The sequence below is a fragment of the Cygnus atratus genome, chromosome 1 (genome assembly GCF_013377495.2).
Source record: "Cygnus atratus isolate AKBS03 ecotype Queensland, Australia chromosome 1, CAtr_DNAZoo_HiC_assembly, whole genome shotgun sequence".
NCBI lineage: Eukaryota > Metazoa > Chordata > Aves > Anseriformes > Anatidae > Cygnus > Cygnus atratus.
The window spans coordinates 8,357,661-8,369,663 of NC_066362.1; positions in this window are offsets into that span (position 1 = coordinate 8,357,661).

Genomic DNA, 12,003 nt, shown 5'->3' on the forward strand with positions numbered 1-12,003 from the left:
AAGAGCAGAAATATATTTTGGTTCAAGATTAAGAACGAGTTGATTTTTCATTTTTCAAATAAAATCAAAATATTTTTTCATCCATGTTTTCTAGCTGAAAGGTAATGAATTATAAAATGGAATACATTATAATTTGGGAGGTTCTTGTTTATAAATAATATACATTCAATACATTTCAGTAATGCTGAATACTTTTTTTTTTTTTCCCTCAAGAAATGTTAGGTGAAAAACTTCATCCATCTCTAAAATTGTTTCAGGAGAATAACCCTGGGTCTAGCCATAAAGCAGCTAGTTTTTCATTGTACTAAGCAGGGGGAGAATTAAGTTAGTATTGTCTGTCCTAGAAAAAGAATTGTATTAGCATAGTTTAAATTACACAATCATTTTCTTTTTCTGTGCTGTTCTTCATTGCCACTCAGAGCTGCATGTGCATACAGTTAAACCTTTATAGTTCAGTTTCATTTTCTGAACTTGTGTGGTTACATCAATATAAATCGTTTCTACTAGAACTTCAGGAAGCACCTCTATCCTCATACTATTGCATCCAATAAAGTTTCCTTTTCCAAGGAAAGTTTAAAGTAGCATAGTTACTCAGTACAGTATTCCAGTTTAAATAACTACAGTAGATAAACCTTTTTAGTGTAGATAAGAATAAAGAAGATAATGGAAGTGTCCTTATTCAAGTAGAGTTTCATTTGCTGATAGCTTTCAAGGTAAAGTTACACTTTTTAATGCTTTATAAGAACCATAAACTTCAAGTATTATATTAACATAAAAATGGTATAAAGGTTTTGTATAAACTCTCTTAAAAGTACATTTGAGATGCATATTTAGGTCATTTCATATTCAAACTCTAGCCTTACTACAGCAATAATGATAACTACTTAAATATAGAGCATTCACATTTACAGCCATCTTTCTCTATTTAATTTATATTCTTTTTCTGTCTCTTTCTGTATTCTATTTCAAGCAAAAAGCTTAAGAACTGCACAGCTGTTTTTCATCTCTTTAGTGACACTCTGGGTAACAATAGTTGAAATCACAATCTAAGAAACCAAATAGTTACTATCTCAACTGATCAAGTTTTCAAACCTTCAAAATCTGTATTGTAAGAACTGTATGGAGTATCCCCTAGTCCCATTAGTTTATAATCTAAATAGGCAAAGAAAAGGATGCTTGCACATGGAATAGCATTGTTTGACAAGCACCTTTAGAGAACATTATTGAAAGGAAACAGGATTGCTTTTCAAATATTTTTAAGATTCAGAAACATCCACCAGGGAAGCAGATATCTTAATCTGTTAAACTTTTGTTTACACATTGAAATAGCAGGTGGTAAAAGAGGACCCAGGTATAAAAACTGGTACAACTGACAATGGAAACAGCCTGTGTCTGAGACAGTTAGCAAGCCATATACACGTTTTATACTAGTAGTGAATATTATACCTGTAATGTTTTAGTTTACCTCTGCCACAAAATTTTCACTTGCATTTTTACTGCATTTTTCTTGGATAATTGTTTTGTATAGCATAAACTTCAATGGACATGTCACAGAATATTGTCAGCTGTAGCTATTAGAGGCTGTTCTCAAGAGATGTCTCCTTCACAATCATTATATTTATATTTTAGACACTTCTCAGAGAAATGAAGTGTCATAATATTTAATAATCACTTAGTCATTACCATAATAGGCATAAAACATATGATGGATGATAATATACAGAGAACTGGGAGGTACTACAGCATGTGTAATGGTTTTGACTCTGGCTGAGATAATATACCCTTTTGGTATTTCTTTCTTTAAATAGTCAAACTTCTTAGAAAAGAAGACTGCATCCTATAGAAACTGGAGTATGAATGGACAGCTTTGTCCAAAAAGGAGGATGGGATCAAGATGCACCAGGAGGAAAAAAAAAAGTTTCAGTGGAAATTTTGACTAGCCAGAGAATATAAATCTTAGTTTCTTACTTAAATGTTGGAGGCTAAGCACAACCAATCGACTACTGCCAAACTCATAGCCAAGCACGCTAGGTCTACAGTCTCTGCTGGCTGCTGCTCGCACAGTTTTCAAGCCTTGAGTGGTCTATGAACCACCTTGACCAATGGCTTAACCAGTTTTCAGTTTATTTGTTAAAACGGACTGATAATTTCAGCTGGTTTGATCAAAGATTTTTCTCAGTCTTTGCTTTTGCTGGTGACAATTCAGAACAAACTGTACTGAAGGGAAGACTAACGGGAGAAGGCAGAGGCACGAAGAAGCTCTAAAAAGCAGAGAACAGTTCCATGTGACAGTTCCTGCAAAGACAGTTAATTGTACATCAGTATTAGAAGGCAACAGCTTACATATGGCAATCACTAAGGAAAAAGAACATAATTGCATGTGTGTGTAATACTGATACAAAACAGAACATGCTAAATAGATGAAGATTAGAATAGTGAGTGAATTTCTATAAATTAGGACTAGGATTCTAACAGTAGTTTTCAGAGTTCTCTTGGGATAACATAGTATGAAGCATTAGCTATTTCATAAAATATCCTCAAAGACTAAGGTAATTAACATTTTCATTGGTAAACTAGTAGAAAATCTATAGTCTGAGCTGTTAAAATAACTTTTTGTGCAAGTGCACCAGCCACATAATAAATTTTTCCTATAACTGTCATTGGGTGGATAACAAAATTACTTGAGTGCTTTAATGCTGGTGGCATGGCAACAGATCCATGACTACTACAATATAACTTTATTTATAAGTTAGCTATTTCTTCACACATTCAGTTGCAATGTAAGCGGAATAAGTTACTGGCAAGTTTTCTCCAAACAAGTTATGGTCAGTAGGTCAAATTTTAGAGCTTAATCTTATTGACAAGATAGGTCATTAAACTGGTGTACACTAATCCTTCTTCAAGCTTTTTATGAACTTGTCACACCCATACAGATAGATACACATCTATTTCTCAATAAGTAATCTATCCTACACTTGTTAATTTGCCACAGTAAAGCAGGCTCTAAATTAAAGACAATTTATCATAGTGAAGCAGGAAAGTAATAAGCAGCAAAATGCAAAGAATCTGAAATAGGTATTGGTGCTCTCCATCCACATGCTGTACATTCCATTTATATTTAGCTCCCTGTTTTGAAAATTGGAACTAGATTAACCTAGTATTGTTTCCCCATAAAAAGGCAGATCTAAAACACTGCAGGGAACTTGTCTCAGGTAACTCTGAGTTGGATGTAGTGAAAAGGATAGGTTGCATGGTCTTTACTCACTTGGTTGGAGGCAGGATTATTACAGGTTAAGGAGATGATTACGAGTCTGCAGGACTAATAAATGTATTCTTTATGTTCTAATTATTATATATATATAGTATTGAAATTAATATAGAATATAGAAAATATAGAAAAAAAGACACAAACCACAAGGTGATGGTCCTTTTATAACACTAGCAAGACTTGCGTTATTGATTAATTTTGGCACTATCCATTTGCATGATGAATGATGATTAAAAACAGTATTAGGTTGGCATAGATTATGTGGATCAGAAAGCAGCAGAATACTGTCATGTCAAAGTATGCCTATACTGCAGTCACAGGAAAAGCTTACTAAAGCTGGTTATCCATAACTCATGAATTTCACAGAAGTAACTGCATTGCAGTTTTATCCAAACAAGTTTTAAATTAGCTAGTTCTTCTGCAAAAAGCTGCTTTTGCAGCACTGTGGAGCTCAGCATATTTCAGGTTACAAACCATGTTTTAAAAGCTTGATACCTACTTATGTTGCTAGCCCCCACAGAGACCAGAGAACTGCAGCTTGAACAGGACCCAGGTGGTGGCAGGTGTGTCTGTGCTGCACTGTAAACACAGTAGAGATTGCAACTGAGAGACTGTGAGCTTTTGGCAAAATTAGCTTGAAGACACCTGTGTAAATTAATTAGGGTGTCTCACATCCCTTGAAGAGGACGAATGTAGATGGTGGTCTGCAGAATGAAGCAGAGAAATATAACCTTCTTTCCACCACATCTGAAGACAAGAACAGGATGGAGGAGGAGGAGGAGGAGGTACAAATACGCCAAAAAAAGAATGCCTGACAGTGGATTTTAGAGTGTTTTTTTTTTTTTTTTTTTCTTCTTCTTCTTCTTTCCTCCCTCCTCATCATTTCAGTGGACAGCACTTTAGAAGTTCAGGAAGAACTGCATCACACTTCTGTGAAATATGATAGTATGTTTAAGTATCTTTTTGTGTGATAACCTGGGACAAGATGCAGTGATACCTGAAGACATTTTCTTTGCACACATTGTTGTGCAGTGGAGAGGTCTCTGAGCAAGCAGAGAGGTAAATCATAATTCTTTGTGGTTCAGCACAGTGAGGATCCTGAAGTGGTATGGATGGGTTCCTGTCTCCTCAGCTGGAGCCAGTGAGACATTCTTTTTTCAAAAGTAGCCACTATACAGGAGTCAATCTTCATCATGACATTTTCTAATATATGACAGCAGGAATTGTCAATTTATTTTTTTTTTTGGGGGGGGGGGGGGGGCGGGGCTGAGGGATAGGGAGGGGGGAGAGGGAGAAATTCTCAAATGTCTTGTGACTTCTGGTTGATGTCTTTCAGAAAGCTGTGAAACTCTTGCTCACTTTTCATACACAGAGAGTCTTCCTGTCTTCCCCTAAGGTTAAATACATAACAGCCAAGTTGTATAATATGCCCACAATAGTATTTCTTGACACATTTTGAGCAAGCCTAGATACAGGATATGTCAAACCATATGGAAAGAAGAGGTTTTGCAATTTTTTTTACCTAAAATTAAATTTTTTACTCATTGAACTTTTTTTTAATTAAATCAGTTTTGATAGTTCCTAGTCACTTCAGTATTTTATTTATAAGCTATTTTTGAGCTCTGCTATAATTTCTTTCTTTTCCAGGGTATTAAATAACTGTTTTTTTTGTTTCTGTTTTGTTTTGTTTTTTCAGCAAAGCTTATCAACCAGCAGAAATGTAATAAACAGAGGCTGATCTAGGTGAGATCTTTTTGGCTTTGAGCAGTATATCTGGCACTCACAGTGTGTTTGCAATGATGCTAACTGTCTCATGTGAAGGAAATGTTTTCTATTTATACAACATTCTTCATGATATGCATCACCTCTAAAAGACATCTCTAGGTTGGTCTTCATTCCCTGGAGACCATATTTCTTTGGAATACAGACATATCACAAGTTTTGCAGTGCTAAGATCTCTTCAGGTACTGTACTTGCAAAATGACCCTACTTTAGAAAACAAACAAAACAAAAACAACAACAAAAACTTGAAAACCAAGAACATATATCTAACCATTCAGAGCCAGTGGTTAGAAATTGTGCTTGAAAATATGTCAGTTGCTATTGGAAGAATACAGAGCTGAGCATCTGTCCCTTGCCTTATATACAAGTGAGTACTGAAGCCTGGTTTTCACTGAACAGGCTATGGAAGTAGAAAGAATTGAGCTGCTCTAGTAGAGAACTCAAGCACCTCTCCTATGAAGAAAGGCTGAGAGAGCTGGGGATGTTCAGCCTGAAGAAGAGAAGGCTCCAGGTTGACCTCACTGCAGCTTTCCAATACTTTAAAGGGGGCTTATAAAAAAGGAGAACAACTAATGATAGGACAAGGGGAAATAGCTTTAAATTAAAAGATGGAAGATTTAGATTGGATGTTAGGAGGAAATTCTTTGCTATGAGGGTGGTAAAGCCCTGGAACAGGTTGCCCAGAGTAGTTGTGGATGCCCCATCCCTGAAGGTGTTCAAGGCCAGGTTGGAAGAGGCCCTGGGCAACCCGATCTAGTGGGTAGCATCCCCTCCCATGGCAGGGAGGGTGGAATTATGTAATCTTTAAGGTCCCTTCCAGCCCAGGTCATTCTATGATTTTATACTACACAGCCGGTTTTACCTCAGCTCACAACTCCTTAATATTTATGAAAGAGCTGAATCTTTTCAGTTTTTCTCCCCTCCCCTCCCTTTCTCACCTCTCCCCTTCCCTCCCCTCCATAGTGACTCTACAAATGTGCCCAATTAATTGGAAGCACTGATCTTCTGCTAGTATTTCTCCTAACCTTTTCTGCTGTTTAACCTATTACATCTCACAGGCTTCCTAGTAAGGGGTACTAAGAATGGTTGTTTCTAAACACCTTCATTACAGTTTGAAGATAGATGTGTTTGTGTATCAAAAATGATAGGTGAGTATTATTTGGATTATTTTTTACCATTCAAGGTAAGGCTTAACACTGTGTAATTGTAGTGTAGTTGATCCCATAGTGACAGGGCTTTCCAGAGGGAAAAGAGACAAATCCATGTAAAGAACAGTGGCAGAACCTGATCACACATGATTAACTTATTTAAATTGATGTTAAATGGTCTACTTGCACTTAATAAAAATTGTTACTGACCTTAACTGATACATCTATTTAAGTTAGATATCATTCCTGTGACTGCGTAGCCTATGAAGTCAGTTATAGACTTAGCACTTAAATTTTCCTTCTCGGTTATTTTCTGTAAATCTTAATGAAAATTAGAATTAAAAGGTAACTAATATCCCTGTTGGCTTGTGACAACAAAAAGATATATTTTTGTAACTTGTTTATGACAAGCCAGAAAAGATACAAAATGGAGCTACCCAATAAAGAGATTGGCTTTCAAATATTGATTGCAGGGAACAGGAAAATCTCAATATTTCAATACCAAGAGAAATGTCTCTTGCATCTCAGTAATCTCTTTATATCAGAAAACCTCCACTTTCACCCAGCAAATGGTAGATATGAAACATTTCTTTTAGAGACTTCCTCAAATTTCATTTAATTCAATGCAAACTACGTTTGTGCCTGACTTAAGTGGAATTCTTAGATGGCCGCAAAGTAAGTGTCAGCAGATCATCACACTCTAGGATGCACACTATGGAAAAGCATGGTCATAGGAAGGTGGACATTTTCTGTTATGAGACCCTCACACAATTTATGCTACCATTTAGTAGGAAGAACTGAGATTTTATTTTGTTTTATTTCAAGTGATGTGGAATTAGGACAGGAAGTATTAAACTGGTTAATATTTGAAGTGTTATTTCAGGTGTCTAGTCTTCTTTGCCTTCTTACACAATGATTCCTACCAGCTAACAGTCAGGAGAGTATGCTAAAAGAGCCACATGAGCACCTTGAACAATTTCTCCTGAAATGAACCAGAACAACAAAAGGTCTGCATTATGTTAGGGGAAAATGTACCTCAAAGAATTCTAAAATATTAGGTAAATATGTACTACAGCAAACTTAGGCCCCATGGAGTTAGAAATTGTAACATTAGAGACCACAGCTTCCATGAAGAGCTTCTCTCTTCCCTGGCCAGGCACAGATGAAAAAGGAGGAAAGAGTAGATGAAGTCAAACAGATGAAACAGAGCCTAACATCTTTTTTTTTGCACTTATGTGATCTATCTCAATGGTTTTCAGAAAGTCTAAGCCAAAGTGAGAATACTTTTTTGGTACATCAGAAAAACAGATCCAGGCTTTGATGCTGCTGTTTTTCTGTAATAAAAGCCAATGTCCCATGACATTCTCATCACTTTCCCCACACTAAATTGTCACAACGTAGAACAGTGTATTAAAAATAAATGTATTTCCCAAATTAAATGTAATAGGTCAGTTCTGAAAAAAAATGGAGGTAAGGGTTTAAAAGGGTTCTTGGCTAGTTTAAATTAGCATTCCTGTGGACCTGATGAGCCAAAACTGAAGTTTTCTTTAGCTATGAATTTACTGATACTTGAATTAAAATGACTTCTGTAACTTGAAATTGCTGTTATAGTTTTCAATAACATGAAGTTATGAAAAATCATAATTGTCCTTTGTCGAGAGAGCAAATACGAACAGTACTTTGCTCTTCTGGGTTATAATATTACATTTCTGAAATTTTCATATTTCCTCTGTATGAGTGTGCTTGACAGCTTTCCCCTTGGACTTCCAAGGTTGGGTTGACTCACAGCTACGCAACGGTTGCCATTCTAGTATTAACATCTCTCACCTCAGAAAGCACGTCCTGCGGAAGGGACACCTCCAGCTATCGGCATGCATGCAGCCAGGATAGGATCCTTCCCTCCAGCTACACAGTTGGTCTCAAGATCCCCAGGCACGTTTAAGAACAATTTGTGAAGGATAGATATTGCTATTAACAGTAATAACTTGAATGAGTGAATGGCCAATGTTCATCAGCCTATGAAGTCTACTGATATTTTTAATTAAAAAAGATACAGAAGGCTCAACTAATTTAAATTTATTTGATCTGAATGACATAGCTGTATTTTAAATCAAATTACTACAGTGCTGAGATTTTTTTTCCACTCCTGTACTTGAAGTGAACAAAGACAACTAGTTTTAAGATATACTCTGAATTCCTCTAAGGAACTCTAATAGTAACTCTCTTCCCTTTTCCACAGGATTTATTTACAGCATGGACTTATCTTTAAACACCTAAGAGTTATTGTTAAAACAATTTATCAATAAAATGAGAGTCCCTGGAAAGTCACTAGCTAAATATTTCAAAAGACAAAAAATGCTTGCTCTTTACTATTTTTACATTTTTTTAATGTTTCTATCATTTAACACATGAATTATTTTGTAAATTATGTATACATAGAAGCTATCACTTTCAGGAGATGCAGAAGACACTTAAAAATGAAGAAAATTTATGAAAAAACTCTGTTGAATCAAATCAGTAGACTAAGATTAAAACAAGAGGTGCTTAACATCTCCAGTATATGAATGTAGCCTTAGATTACATGGAGTTTACTGCAAAGTGCAGCACCTCACTCAGACGCCAAGCATAACTTTGATCAGGATAAGTATGTAGTTCACATCCTTCAGCAGAAGGACTGAGAGGCACCAATTAGGAGATCTGCTGAAGGAATCAGATCAAGTCAGGAAAAGAATACAGATCTTTTGCTGGGGTCCTGGGTTGCAAACTCTAATAAAGCCTCAATGTACTAGACTGCATATCAGAAAACCCTGACATTCAGCAGGGCCAAGGAAAAGCCAGGAGATGCAAGCACTGACCTCTCCTGACTTCTGCAATTTTTAAAGTTTAAATTGGGAAAGAAAAATAAATTCTTACATGTCACACTTGCAAGACTGATAATCTCTACGCTGTTTCATATTCTTTCACCCTTTGCAGGATCCTCCCTAAGAAAGAATGTAATTTTTAAATAATTTCCTTGCACTTATCCAGAGTGATCTCCCTATCATTTCTTTGCTTTGGAGAATTTCTTCACAGGGAAGCAAGTGCTGTAGAGAATACAGAAATCCATATAAGTTGCAAAATGCCAAATATTTGTCTTTGTTGACTGAACTGTTACTGTAAGAATTCTTTCTTATTGAAGAAAGAGAAACCTGTGTGTGAATTGAAACTCTCTTTGACAGAGGAGGGAAGAAAATACCTATCATCGGAGTCACTCAGTTTTAAACTTTAAATTGTTTTCATCACCCTGAAAATAATCTCTAAAACTGCTGGACTATTAGTAGATTTCACTGTTGGAGAAGCAAATTGCTTTTGCCCTAAGAAGGCATTGAACTCCTGGGTACCTACAATATTGCCATTTTCTTTACTGTTGCAACAGAGCAGGAGAATCAACAAACCAGAGTACCAAAAAGGACAGGTGAATCCAAATCCTGAGCTCACAGTGGGCTGTGATTTTAAAGTCAGTCCCATGTGGAAATTCAACAATTTAGGGACAAAGCTTTCCTCTGGAGTTCCTCTGTTGAAACACATATGTTTAATGAAGCTGACTATCATTTTTACTTTTATTAAGCTTTGCTGGTTGACATTATGAATACGGAGTCTTCATGAATATGAGAGTCATATACAAAAGAATAGGTGGAGTCATAGCATAAATAATCTCAATGAGAGTCTTTGGTTAATAGAAGTTCCACTGCACAAACTGTACATACTACAAATAGTTCATGGGCCATGGAAATATTTTTATTTTTTATTTTTTTTTAATAAAAGGATATTCAGAGAGGAATAAGTACAGAATGAAAAGAATCTTAAAAAAAAAGATCAAAATGGGAAGAGGTTCCCTTTTGCTACCTCCTTCTTGTCTTCAGGAGATAGAATAGTGAAAACTTTAACACCACTTTTAAAGTACTCCAGTATCCCCCATGGTCTTTATTTGATTTGATGTTTTTTCTGTAACTGTAGGTTTTAGTTTTCTTTCACAATAGTATCCAGAAATCAATTTTGTACTTTATTTAATAATTCCTGAAACAGTGTCTTCTACAGTAGTCAAGATATATCTGTAAACAAAGGTGTTTTCCTCAGTTTCTGTAGATCATGGGAAACTGACCTGTAGACATTAGAGCTTCTTTCCATACAGGACAAATTATCTGTGCTTCCACATCACGTAGATAAAAGTGGGCCTTGACTCTCTTTGGGGTGTATATGCAGTTTTATTAATCGGACGTCAGTTATGTTTTTAACATCTATGACAAATAGTGAGGGAATCATAATACTGTGGGTGGTAAAAATAGGGTGGTAGAGAAATAAACTAATATATGATGTCCTAGACATCATTTGAAAGACTTTCAGTACAGATGTAGATAGATACCTTGATTATTATATTTTAATATTATTTATTATTATTTTTAAAGACTATAAAATATAATATTGTTAAAGTGTTTTCTTTTTTTTGTTGTTTTGTGTGTGTGTGTGTGTATTTTTATAACTGATTTATTATATCTTTCTTTTAAAAAAAAAGGAGGACCGTTATATGTATTTTGTAAAGTATAGCTAATAGACTGAGTGATTAAAAATATATATTTGTTCTTAGTACTGAACACACCTCATTTTGCCTTCCCGTTTATGAAAATATGCCTCTTTCTATAACAACTACTCTGAATACACAAGAAAAAAAAAAACACAAAAAAAACACCTCAGCGTCTCTCAGCAAGCTGGGATTATATGCCTCTATATTTTCATGCTAATGCATTTTTTTATTTTATTTTATTTATTTTTTAATTTCTTAAATCTGTGGAATATTCTTATTAACAGTAAGAGTTTGAACAATGTAGAAAATCCTTTTTCCTTTGTCCAAAACAAATGTGGGGTTTGACCTTTGGAACTGTAGACATAAGCATCCAGATCCTGAGTTCATAAAACTAACAAGAGAAATGTTGATAGAAAAAAAAAAATCCATCTAATGGTTTAGACATATTTTTTCAGATACTTAAAGCAAAAGATAGATCAGACTCCAAAGGAAGATATTACATTCTTTTCAGTAACGAGGAAAAAAATTTATAGGTTTCCGTAGCCATGGTTATCACCTAATCTGTAGCCATTAGATCACCATCAGTGCAACAACGTGTTATGGTGAATTTTATGGACAAGAGCAATGCAGCAGCCAGTGTGATTACATTACTGCAAGTGTTGTTTCTCTTTGACTTTTTTTTTTCTTTTCACTAAAATATCACATTTAAACTAGTGTATAGGTTACAATACTAATTTTCTGATGCAGTGTTCCATAGTCTAACATTTCACACTATTAATTATTCCTGTGATTTTATATTTTACAAGGTATTTTATTTTGAACAAATCCTCTGAAACTTTTTCTGGCTGAATACACAAAATTCTCATAACAGTTAGCCATCGAGCCTGCAATTGCCTAGTACTTTAAATGACATTAACAGAAAGACACTCATTCCAATTGTCAGAATTTGCTTTTGAGAATATGCACATGGACCCTATTGAATTAAATGGTAGCTGCATTTAAGAGAAAAAAATAGCTTTTGCCATACTATGAAATCAAGCTAAAACTTTTCAGTGAAATTCCAAGTCTTCTTTAAATATACATCCCTGTATTGTAGGAATATTTAAATTTTTTTCTTCTAATTAAACTTCACAGGTTAAGGGCAGATTATTATAGACTAGCTTTTATCATAACTAATAAGTACAAACCACTTTATCAAATTTTATGCATTTACATTTTCCAAATGTACTTTGTATATTCCAAAA